At 44.6% G+C, this 12,913-nt stretch overlaps 1 protein-coding gene and 1 long non-coding RNA gene across 2 annotated transcripts in view; one reads left to right on the top strand and one right to left on the bottom strand.

Annotated features, from left to right (window-relative positions):
- The first annotated feature begins 4,551 nt into the window (after positions 1-4,551).
- On the top strand, positions 4,552-9,191 carry LOC140846843 (uncharacterized). Its single transcript, XR_012126325.1, has 2 exons — positions 4,552-7,504; positions 7,774-9,191. It is a non-coding gene; the product is annotated as an uncharacterized lncRNA (long non-coding RNA).
- The window catches only part of LOC108398747 (uncharacterized), a 180,174-nt gene continuing 174,756 nt past the window's right edge, over positions 7,496-12,913 (bottom strand). Inside the window, exon 18 of the mRNA XM_073224823.1 lies at positions 7,496-8,252. The gene's annotated coding sequence lies outside the window, so the exon portion shown is untranslated. The remainder of the gene's footprint in view (positions 8,253-12,913) is intronic.

Here is a 12,913-nt window from a genome sequence, read left to right as displayed (position 1 = left end):
GCAATAAGGTACCAGTTCCGAGCACCTGATCACATGAGCTACTGAAAACACACTCGGCACTTGGTGCCCATCTGCTTCATCTGCCTCCTCCAGCCTGTAATTCCGTAACGTTCACCGATCTTCCTTCCAAAGGCTGCCTACCAGCCGCTACCAAGTGTATCTCTGAATTGTGCAAACTGACTCTTGACGGGGTAGTGCCACAAAGCTGGTATCTGAGCATCACTTACAGTAATTAAATCACATTGCCTGGTGTTAAGTGTCACACAGGTAAGAGGAACTGGTGCTGCTGGGAACGTAATGGCTGTTCTAAGGATTAATTTTAAAATGCATCTGGCCATCCATTCGGGGGCCTCTGCATTTTGGAACTGGATAGCCACATGTAAGTGTGACAGCTCTAAAAGCTCTTGCTAGATTATCCTCCATGTGCCTGGAATTCACTTTAAGTGTAGAATCAAGCTCAGGCAGAGAAGTAACTCCAGACATTTCATTTACCCACTTAGGAGAAGGGTACCAAAGAGTCAGCAAGAATTAATGGAAAATCACAAAGTCAGAACCAGTCTGTTCCAGACTTCAAAATGTTGATTAGTTTTGGGCAAGTCACATGAGTATCTGAGATTTTATTTCCTTCTCTCTGAAACAAGAAGAGTGAACTATAAGGTACCCGAGTTCCCGTCGAAGTGTCCTTAATACACACTGTTAATTGGACAAGGAGGCCATTGGACGGATGTGGCTCTAGTGCTGTGGTGGCCCTGCATGACCAAACAAAGTCTAATAAATAAACTCTTAAATTTCTAATATGCCTTAGTTTATTTTTTAACAGCAATGGAATACTTGAGCAAGAAAGTTTTACAGAGCAAAAATCCATCTCACCAGGGAAAAATGCATATTAGTGTAACAGAGGAAGTAAATCAAAATAATGTCTTGTTGAATAGTGAGCAAAGCCTAAGACATCAACAAATAAGTCAACAACAAAAATTCAGTGTTCCTAAGAAATCCTCCCACTGACGCATGCAGGGGGACAAGTGCCTGTGACAGGCTCACCGGCAGCTTCTGCAGCAATTTGCAAATGTGCCATCACGGTGACTCTGTCCCTTGAGTTCCCACGTTACCCAGTCTGTCAGTCTGTCATAGCTGATAGGAAACAGATAGAAAGACCTACAGAAAGATAATGAATGGAGACTCTTTGAGCCACGGGTTGGTCATCTGCAGATGGAGCAAATAAGTCTTTGCTCTTGGAATACTGACACGAATCGAGTGGTTCTCCTGGCAAGGAGGCCGGTCTAGCATGGGCTTCACAGGGAGCCTGCGGGCCACGGCAGGAGGGGCTCAGCATTGGATGAATTCACACACCTGCACCTGAAGTTCTCTCTGTAAGTCCCCACCAGGCTCCTGCCAGCTCCTGCTCCTGACAATTCCAGTTTGGCTGCCTGATTCAAATCGGTTTTTCTTAAATAAACATAATTTTTGATATGCCTTGGTCTTTATCGTTCAACAGTTTGGTGTCTCCCCCAGTTAGAATGGGACCGTTTGATCATTTTCAGAGTTGTGCACACAAAGAAGCCAGATCATAGGACTATAGTAAGGTTGCTTCCCAGGGCGAGGGGACTAGCGGGCAGCCCCACCAGAAGGGTGTTGTCTGAGGGAGGCTGTTCATGTGGATAAGGTGCACAGGGTGAGTGTCTCTCCAGAGCCCAGAGAGTGGAGAAGATACAGCAGTCTGTGTCTTTGTTTACATGGCAAAATAAATGGCCTGCTAAGATGCTTAGAATTTTAGTTAAGATGGTAATACACACAATTGATACAAAAGCCTTGATTACATGGTGGTTTAGGAACATGTCTGTTCTTTAAAGAACCAAACAATTTGCCACATATCAGATCTCCCATGCCTCCCAGATAAAGGTCTTACTTAGAGAAAAATGGTTGTTTGAATAAAGAGAATTCATTTATTTCTGTTCTAGTGTAATAATAAAAATGAATCATTATATGTATGCATACATTTGTATCTTTTTAGACAAAAGCCATCAGTTTGATGCCTCCTTTCTCAGTTCAGATAAAAACCTAAGGATGTCTGAGGAATTCATGTAGTTTGTAAACATTTGCTTTTGGAGACAAATGATAGTAATTAAATAAAATGTGTTTTATTAATGAGCAATGTAATAACATTTAGGCATATGGCCTCAAAGGGCAAATCCCTCCATTTTGAAAAGACTTCACTATTTTACACCCTTAATGAAAGCCTTGATCATTTGTGATGTATTGTCACCAATTTATATTCAAGTTAAATCAATTAAGCATATTTTCTTAACTGATCAAATTGGAAGCAACTGTTGAGCAGACCCTTTCTAATATCGCACGTTATTTCTATCTCCTGTGGCGGAGCTGAGGGATCTTTCCCAGAAAACCACACTCCTCCCCGTGGCTGCTGAGCACACAGCTTACAGGAGCTCCCGAGGCAGGACGGCTGGGGGCCGAGACCGGCATCTAACAAGAGCTGCTGATTCTACGGGTCTGGAGACAACGCCCTGACCCCCTCAGCCTCCATCCGACTGACGCCCAGGAAGGGAGGCAGAGGTGGCAAGCGCCCTTTCCAGGCCGGCCACAGACACCAGGTGCCATTCTCTGCCCACATTCTCCCCTCTGGCTGAAGGTACCGGACTCAGAGCACAAAGAGGGTGGGCTCAACCCCGCAAGGTGGAAGGTGTCTGGGTCCCTGAGCGCCCCGTGAATACTGGCGTTAAGCTGCTACGGAACCTGAACGGAGCCCTTTTGCATACGGCCATGCAGAATGGGGATTATTTTTACACAACTCGTATTTCTTTAATTCCTGCTTTGAGGTGCCTGGAACAGGGACGCTTACAGCACCCCAGGAGCCAGGTGGCCAGTGGCAAGAACACTGCTCTGGAAGCAAGAAACCCAGTAAGACGTTTAGCAAATGCCACCTGCATTAACACCGAGGGAGCCCCGCGCCTGCAGCTCTGGGACGAGGCTGGGACACAAACGCCAGCCTGGTGGTGAGCTTTATTGGCCGTGATTAGCACCACAGAGGGAAGGGCTACCCTCCGGCAAACTGAGCAATCTGCAAGTTTAAGAGAAAAAGGGAAGTGAGTCCAGAAATCTGAAATCTTGCAGAGTCGAAAAACCAACTTCTTTTGGACCTCAGTCAGTATAAAATAAACTAAGAAAGGTTGACGCTAGGACTCAGCCTCGTAGCAAATGCTTCGTCCAAACACATCGCGCCCGAGCGCCGGGAGGGACGTCCACCCCCTTCCAGGGAGGGGAGCCCCGGGGAAAGAGGGCGGAAAGAGGAAATAAATCGTCTTAAGCCTCTCACACAACAGCAGCAAACAGGGCAGCTCGGAAGCCGGTGATCCAAATATCCAATCTGACTATAAGGGATCTTTCAAGAAATTATGTTGCCTAAGAAACCACACAAGCCTGGATAAAAACGGACAAACAAGAATTAGGTTACTTTGGCATTAACACAATCCTGGGGCCCCCAAACGGCACGAACAGGAAGGGGTGCGGTGCCCTGAAACAGCTGGGCACACTCCCCGTTACTTACTTCCCCTTTGGCCGGAGGAGCCTGGACACCGAAGGTCTCAGCGCGCCGGGCAGGGAGGGCCTTCCAGGAACCACGGTGGGGTTCTCACTGGCGCTGACTAGCAGGGTCTGCGCGGAGGGCCCGGAGGAGCCAGAGGGTCACCTGGGTGAGTCCTGACCTCCTGAAGGTCACCTGCTGCATACGGCCAATGAACGGTCCCGCGAACACGCCGCAGAAGCGGCGCTCCAGGCCCACGCGGCCCGGCCGCCCTGCAGGGCCTGCTGCCGGGCAGGTGTCCGAGCCTCACTGGGCTGATTCGGGAGAGCTGGGCCGGCTGAGAGCAGCATCGAACAAGCGCCCAGGTGCTGCGGGTCAGCAGACAAACCGCCGGTGCGGACGCAGGTTCCCAGAGACGACTCAGGCTGGTCGGCCGGCCTCCTGGGGGCCCCAGGGTTGTGTTCCTCCTCTTCACCCACCCACTCTTTTTTATTTCTACTCTCTTTTCCCCTTAACCTAACCTCCTGTCTTAGAAAGACTGCCAATGCACTGAATTAAAACGTGCATCTCAAAGTAATATTTCCAGGACTCCGGGAGAGTCCTCATGTTAAACATCCTACGGCGGCTGCAGCCTCTTTTACAGGGCTGCTGGGCACACAGCTGATGCCAAGCGATGAGCCTTCAGGGACCCCCTACTGCCTATTGATCAGACTCCAGACACTCCCAGCATTCCTGGAGGAAGCGAGGGTGGACTCACCAACCGAACATGGGCATGGTCCTTGTTATCATTTGCTCCTGAACATGACAGGACTCTAGGATGCCTTCAGGCGGACATATATATACCAACACACATGCAATACACTATATATAACAAATATACATATATACTCGTGTATGTGTACATATATATACTTAACTACAACATATGTACTTATACTTGTAATATATACACGTGTATATATTTAATATACATACAAACTTATATCACTAAGTAAATGTGTTTAGAATCTCTAATACATGCCAGTTTTTTCCTGTACTCTTCCCAAATTGCTTGTTTCAGTTGTCAACTTTAAAAAATACAATAGCCAGTTATTAGGCCAATGAAATGAGCTCATTTGGGAATAACAGAGGGACTGCGATTCAGGACCTGCAAGCTGAGGCAAGCCTCGGGCCAGGCCGCAGGACGCTGGGGGGAGCTGGGCCCCTGCAGGGGAAGGAGCAGCTCTCCCGGAGGAAGGCCCCCCGGAGGAGGGCAGGGTGGCAGCTGCCCCGGCCTGCAGCTGGCAGAGGGGACACCTCGGCCCCAGCAGGCAGGTGGCCAGGAGCTGCGCAGGCCCCCTCCCGCCCCGCTGCTGGGGTTCCTCCCCCGTTTCAGGTGAGGGTTCCCTTATTTTCACACAATACGGCCACATTTCTCTTTATTCTGTTTTCAGTGATGATGTTGATCAGGGGATATTCGTCCGCCTGAGACATCTTTCAAATACAGAAGGACTACACTTCTGAAGTATATTTTAAAAGTCTCTCAGGCTCAACATATAAAAAGCTCACAAAGTTCTAGACTGTGATAAATTTTGAAGCTTACTATAAGTATTAAAGGCCAAATTATTCATCCCAGCATGAGCGTTTAACTAAAATCTCAAGGACTAAAATGACTGGACTCTGAAATGTGCTGTCATTGTCAGAGATTGCTGGAGGTGTTTTAATGTATTTTCGAATTTTCACTATAATTTTGACCTTCCTAATTCAGATGTTTGTATTTCTATAATCCAGAGGTTTAAAGAAGTGCCCATAGTTCATCTTGTATGTGAGTCACCTGTTGTTGCATGTCAGTCCCCTGGGATGACCTATTTCCTTCCTGATCAAAGCTTAACAATTCACGTCTTCATTTCCCCCAGTCCCTTTCCATCACTCAGGCCCCACGTGCAGTCCCCAAGCCTCACATCCTGTACCTACTTCTCAGATTATCTTTACTCTGGCCAAGCCGCTCAGCCACTTTATCTCAGATTCATCTTTCTGTACTCCGTCCACGCCATGCATCCCTTAGGGAAGTTTTTCAGCCCGATTTCTTTCCACTTAGATTCATGGAAATTTTATTTCAATAACAAATTCCAGTCTCCTCTAACTAACTCTGCCTGTTATTTGTAGGGCAGATGTGGCTTGAAATTTGGGGTTCTCCCAAGTATTTTCTAGAAAGGTGATAACATACGTGGTGATTAGGTAAGACCCACAGAAAAGGGAAAGAAAAGGAACTAATCCACCACCCGGGTTCCTGGATGACAGGAATCTCATTGTACTCACCTTGGTAAGGCCAATGCCCAGAAGAGAGTAAGTAGGTAATAAATATTTTTAAAATTTTGTCACAAATTTAATCTATGCCATAAATAGTTATGAATATCAATTCAACAAGTACTGTACCAGCCATTTGGCAAAAAGGAGAAAAACGTGCACTCTTTGTACTCAAGGAGTTTGGTTTCCATGGGAATCTGGACAATAACTGTAATAACAAGCATGCTGCCCATCATGCAAGAGGAGGAGGCGCCTCGGGGAGCAGGTACGAGGCGCCCCGAGCTCTCGGACAGGCCACGGAAGACCAGAGGGATCATCCAGCTATGCCAGCGGCACCCTGGGTCTGGGGGCAGGAAGGGCGGAGGGTGCGGCCGGCTGGCAGGCTGAGGGGTCAGCCTGCAGCGCGAGGGAGTGGAGCTCGGAGAAGCCCAGTGGGCGAGGCGCCGCACCTTCCCTGCAGGCCAGGCTTCACTGGGAACCCTGAGGGCGTGCGATGGGCTTGACAGCGTCAGATGCCACCCCTGGGCACATGGGTCCTTCATGAAGGGCAGAGAGGAAGCCGCCGGAGAACGTGGAGAGGAATGGGCACATCGTACTGACCGGCTCACAGACGGGCCCCGCGTGGGGGCAGCATCTCCCCTTCACTTTGATCTGTTTTGCCCGTAGGTGACAACTTATTCATCCATAAATTCTGCTGTATGTATTCCAGCTGGGTGGAGAGTGAGGGACTCCTCGCAGTGGGACCAGCGGGAAGGGGGTGCGGCCAGGACTCCCGACGGCGGGCTGCCCGGGTGAGTGCTGAGAATGCGAGATTTCAGAATGAATCCGGGGCTGCAGCGCGGGAAAGGAAGAGTCAAGGCCGCTTTGAGGCTCAGGCCTGGTCACGGTGCCTCTCAGAGCCCATGTCACCTCCACCAACAACGCCTAAGTCCTGGGTCAAGAACCGTTTCCTTCCCACGGACGGCCTGGCACAGAGCTGGCCCCGATCGGGCCCGAGCGAGTGGCTGAGGACTGGCCTCTCAAGTGCAAAGAAAGGCCCCACTTGAATTCTGCATGCGTTGCACTCTTGGCTCAGAATTGTGCAGTTCAGTGAGACTATCCTGAAGCAAAACTTAAAAGTTAATGTGAACAGAAAATAGGTTAAGAGAAAAAACAGAACCCAATGTGTCAGAAATGAATAGAAAAGCTTTCCTTACCTGTGGTTGAGTTGAAGAAATGCAGAAGGGGACTTGGGTTACTTTATTAAAGTGTATTATCATTTATTTTTATGTCTTCTGAAACTACCACATTCATGCAATTTTGGGTTCCATTTAGTTAATTATCCTGTATGGGCACACTGTTTTCAATAAATAGCAAAAATTAGAAAATGACTCTCAGTGTGAGCAAATATCACCTGCAGAAATACCAGCACCCATGAGACATGTGAATTATTTTTTCAGGGTAACATTACTGGAGGACAGCCTGGAGCCGGTGTCTGGGGAGGGGGGTGTGCAGAGTGAATGAGCAAGAACCACAGAGGAGGTGGTCCAAAAGCTGCTGTCTAAACTGGCCCACTTGACCAGCCTGCGAGGTGAAGCTCTGCCCTGCGTCCTCTACGTACATCGCCCTCACTTATGTCTGGGGGCCCAGGGGCTTGTGGCCGATACATGAGTTCCTGGCGCGCCCACCCGTTCTGTCCCTGTAAGTTGAGAAATTGCTTACTGAGTCAATTACGTTATTTCCCAAGCCTGTCGAAGATGTTGATCTTATTAACGATTTCATGTCTTTGAAATTTTTGATCTGTTTACACTACAAATCAATATGGTTACTAATAGTTTGAGGAGATTTAATGAACATTTTATAGAACAATTCTGAAATATAGTTCAAGATTCACAAAAACAAAAAGACATAATCTCTGTGGCAGAGATGACTAACATACACCAAATTTTCATCCCTGGCTCTTTCCACAGCGAGAAAGCTGAAGCTGAGCCCGCGGCGGCTTCCCAGCGAGAGGTCGTGTGTCCGGGGCTCCCGGCAACCACGCGGGCTGCGCCATCCCATTCTCTTAAGGGAGCGAGAGCGAGATGTACACACACAACCTTCAGGTCAGTTTCGATCTGAAAGTCAATCCCGGGACGGCTCTCTTTGCTTCAGGCCAGAAGGCAGACTCAGGAAATGGGTGGTTTTGATGACCCGCAGGAGGGCAGAGGAAACCTCCTCAAAAGGCTTCAGGACGCAGAGCTGCCCTGGCTGGCTCGTCTCCTGAGAGACGATCACTTTCTACTGTATTCAAGCTATTGCATTTGGGGATTTTCTTTTTATGGCAATGCGACCTCTCTCTTGGCTAAGGCAAGTTCTTACCCAGGTCTTCCTCTGCTAGGAATGCAGCCTGAGGAAATCGTCTTACATTCAAAAGATAGCGCTGCTCTGTAACTTTCTTTTCTGAGCCCTAAAAAGAGAATAAGGAAATTTTAGTAAATTAAAAGCAAACAAAATTTGCAATTCTGAAGGGGGTTGCTCTATAAACACAAGAAAAGTAGAGAGCACCGCTGCTTTGAATACTCAGGGAATTTTAAAAGAATAAGAATGTATCATGTTCCAGATATTTGGCATAAGATATCTTTTTCATCTGAAATTATTCTGTGAGCTTTCCCCAGGTTCACCAATAAGGGACACTGATAAATGAGCACGTTCTGAGCAAAGCTGTTGGTAATCATGCCGGATGAGAAGGACAAGGAAGGACTGGGGACACTGAACTTGAAGAAATTATTTAAGCATAACTTGATAAATGTATCTAAATATTCCAGAACCACCTAGCCTAAGATGAATTAGGCTTGTTCTGAATTAATCAAGGACAGAACTAGGGCCAGTGATTGAAAGCCAAAACAAAATAAAACAAACCCCACAAATTTAAGTTCTAAAAAAAATGATTTTTTTCTAATGTGGTGGAACTTTTCTAGAATGAAGAGCAAAGATTCATCGGTGACGTCCAAAGGGAAGATGAACTACCCTTTGGTAGAAAGTATTCAAATGGAAGGACGGTCCCTAACAGCCCTTGTCATCCTGAAAATCTACGCTTCTTTGCTGATAAGACAAGCTTTTCTCCATCAACTTCAGTTACTACAACCTTGCCTGACTTGAGAATCTTACACAGAAAATTGTGTTTATGTCACTGCTTTGGCTTCCTCTGTACAGAAGCAGATGAGGCTGCTCACTCCCAGGCCCGAGATCAGGTCCGGGGCCTCACCGACACTCTATTAGGCTGCTTTCCCATTTCCAAAGTGATGCCCCTGTTACTGTCTAGTGCCTAGATTTTTACGCATGTTAAGCAAGGAAATCTAACTGCTTAGCATACATTGTATAAAATCAAGGAGCCTTGGTGTTATTATTATGTCCCATTCATTACACCTTTGTGTTTATTTTTACATGCAAACATCACATATGTGGTCTATTTGCAAAGCAGCTACCCATTTTGTTTTTAGAGAAATTTTAGGTTCACAGGAAAACTGAGGGAGAGGTGAGATTTCCCACTCCACGCACAGCCTCTCCCTCCACCAACATCCCCAACCAGACGGGACGCTGGATACAAGTGGTGAGCCTGGTCTCATCGTGATCAGCCAGAGGCCACAGGTCAGATTAGGGCTCACCACTGCCGGTGCGCATTCTGTGGGTTTGGACAAATGTATGATGACATGTACCCATCATTATGGGCTCATATAGACTATTTTCACTGTCCCCTCAAAGTCCTCTGTCCTCCACTTACTCATTTCCGTCTCCCCCAACTGCCTTTTCCAAAATATCATATTGTTGGAATTATACAGTACACAGCCTGTTCAGATTTGACTTATTTCCTTAGCCATATGCATTTAAGTTTCCACCATGTCCTTTCACGGACTGGGAGCCCATCTCTTCCCCGTGCTGAATCACATTCCCTGGTCTGGATAACCGAACTAGCTAGTTCACTCACCCACTGTCTACTGAAGGGCATCTTGGGTGTTTCCGAGTTTTGGCAATTTATGAAGAAAGCTGCTATAAACAGGTTTTTGTGTGCAAGTGACTTTTCGACTTATAAAAGCCGTCCTTTTCCTTTTTGCTCATTCCTGTCCCCCATTATGGTCTCAGAACAAAAGAACTTTACTCTATTTTTATCTCTATGGTTTTTCACATAATCCAAGTCTTTTGTCCCTTTGTACCTTGCAAGACAATCAAAAACTGCTTAGCTTCTCAGCTTCTGGCAAAAAAAGCTATTCCTCATTTATTTTGAAATTGACAGACAATGCTACTGGAAAGCAGCCCCAAACGCCAGGTTTCTCTCTCTCTCTTTTTTCTAAACAATCTGGGCTATGTACTTCAGGAAGAATTTTCTAAATTCGTACATACTTTCTCTTTTTCCCCATCAGGAGGTGGGCCTGCCTTTGCTGGACATTGAGGTTGGGGAATGCATATTTTTATTGCAAACTCAAGTCTGTATTCCCTTATCTTAATAACATAGTCCTTGGGAAATACCCACACATTTATTACTACCAAAGTTTTAGTTAAAACTTGCAAAGCTGATGATAATTCATATCTGTTAAGTGACCTAAGCTTTCAAGGTGCTTTTATATTTAGCACTGCTGCAATCCTCAAAAAAGCACATCTATAGCAAGTCAAACATCATTTTCTTCATTTTTTAGGAGAGGAATTAGAAAAACTGGGGATATTAAGTGACTTTCTCAAAGTCAAAGTTTGCTAAGTGTCTAGCAAAACTTAGTAGGACCACAGCAAAATATTCAGTCATGATCCCCACTGGAAGTTCTGCCCCACTGATGCCCGTGAATTACCAAGCCAGGCAGAAAAACCACTGGGAGGAAGTGATGACACCTGTCATACGGGGCTTTGAACTCTTCTGTGTTATAAAGTCAGTTCTGTCTACCCATCAATATTTTCAGCGTATTTTATTCACTAAATGTATCCTTCTCATACTTACACTTTACTATACTTAATGAGTTGTTTACAACAGAACACTACTTGCAAATAGTCTGTGTTTCTTTCAGATTATAATTATAAAAATTGATACTTGCTAAACACAACTATTTTTAGCAACATAGTCTCTAACATAGGTCAAATTCATGGCAGATATTTTATATAAAGTAGAAGCAAAAGGTGTGAAATTAAAATTCATTCTAATTTTGCAATCCATAAAGAATACCACAAACATTTTTACATGTCTTTCCTGTTAAAAGTACCTACAAATGATAGGATAATAATTGTTAACACTTGTGGAATGCTTGATAAGCGCTCAGCACAGTTCTGGGCGCTTTAATCATGTGAGTGCACACAACCTTCCCAAATGCTCTGTGGAAGGTACTGTCCGTATTCCCGTTTGGCAGACGAGGAAATGCAGGACCTGCTGGCTTGTAACCTGAGCAGGCGCACAGCTAAGTGTGGAGCAGTGGGACAAGGTCCCACTTTAGTCCATACTTTCAACCATTATATTAAGCCACCTGGATATAGGAATTCAAAGAAACAACAGAATGTTACGCCTGTTTCTCAACCTTATCCTGTCATATAACAATCTGTCATGATCGCACCCCACAGCGCTGAAGGACTCTGCCGTTAGGACCCCCTTGAAAGTTCCCTGAAGGCACCTTAGTCCTTCTTGCCGCACAGGTTTGCACATGGAACTCTCTGTCAGGAATGCTGTTTTATACTCAATAACAGAATAGCAATTGTCTGATGAAGAGATGACTGAAAAGTCGTAAATTATTTAATTCAATAACTAAATTAGTCAAGTTCCTTATTTAGAAACATGAAATCACTCAAATGATTTTTAGTGGGTAGATTTAGCCATAAAATTTTATTACTCTAATCTCAAATAATCCATGTGAATGCATGCTCTAAAAAAATGGTAATTCCTCCATCCTCATCCATTCTTTCCATAATAAAGAAAATAAATTTCATTTTTTATTTTATTGGTCACACCTGCAGGATTATAAACTAAAAGATACCTTGGTGTAAATGGTCTGATTTGAACCCAATAGGAGGGTTGTGTAATGCTAAATGTTTAAATATTTTGCATTCTTTTTAAATACAGTATTGCATAAAAAATTTAATTGGAATAGAAAGCAAAGCCTAGAAATATAACCATGCATATATGACCAATTAATTTACAACATAGGAGTCAATGATATATACTGGAGAAAGGATCTTTTCAATAAATGTTGTTAGAAAAACTGGACAAAAAGATACAAAAGAATGAAACTGGGCCCCTATCTTACTCCATACACAAAAATCAGTCTAAAATAGAGCAAAGGCTTGAATGTATGACCTGAAACTGTAAAACTCCTAGAAGAAAACAGGAGGAGTCACCTGACATTGGCCTTCTAAGTAAATTTTGGATTTGACACAAAAGCAAAAAAACAAAAGCAAAAATAAACAAGTGGGACGACATCAGACTAACAAGCCTGTACAGCAAAGGACACCATCGATCAAACAAGGCACAGGAGAAAACACGTGTGGCCTGCATAGTCAGTGAGGGCTTGATCTCCAAGGTACCCAACACAGCTCAGTACATACGCACGTACATACATACACACACATACATACACACACACACACATACACACATACATACAAATACACACACATACACACATACATACATACACACATACATACACACATACACACATACATACACACATACACATATACATACACACATACACACATACACACATACATACACACATACATATACACACAAATACATACACACACATACACACATACACACATACATACATACATACATACACACACATACACACATACACACACATACACACATACACACATACATACATACATACATACACACATACATACATATGCACATGCATACATATATACACATGTACATGAATATAAACATACACATACATACATACACACATACACATGTGCATAAATACAAACATACACACATACGTAAATACAAACATACACACATACACACACATATAAATACAAACATACATACATACATAAAATACAAACATACACACATACATACATACACATATACATAAATACAAACATACACACATACACACATAAGTAAATAAATAA

This window comes from Manis javanica, chromosome 16, assembly GCF_040802235.1.
Source record: "Manis javanica isolate MJ-LG chromosome 16, MJ_LKY, whole genome shotgun sequence".
Classification (NCBI taxonomy): Eukaryota; Metazoa; Chordata; class Mammalia; order Pholidota; family Manidae; genus Manis; species Manis javanica.
This window is presented reverse-complemented; position numbering and strand designations above follow the sequence as displayed.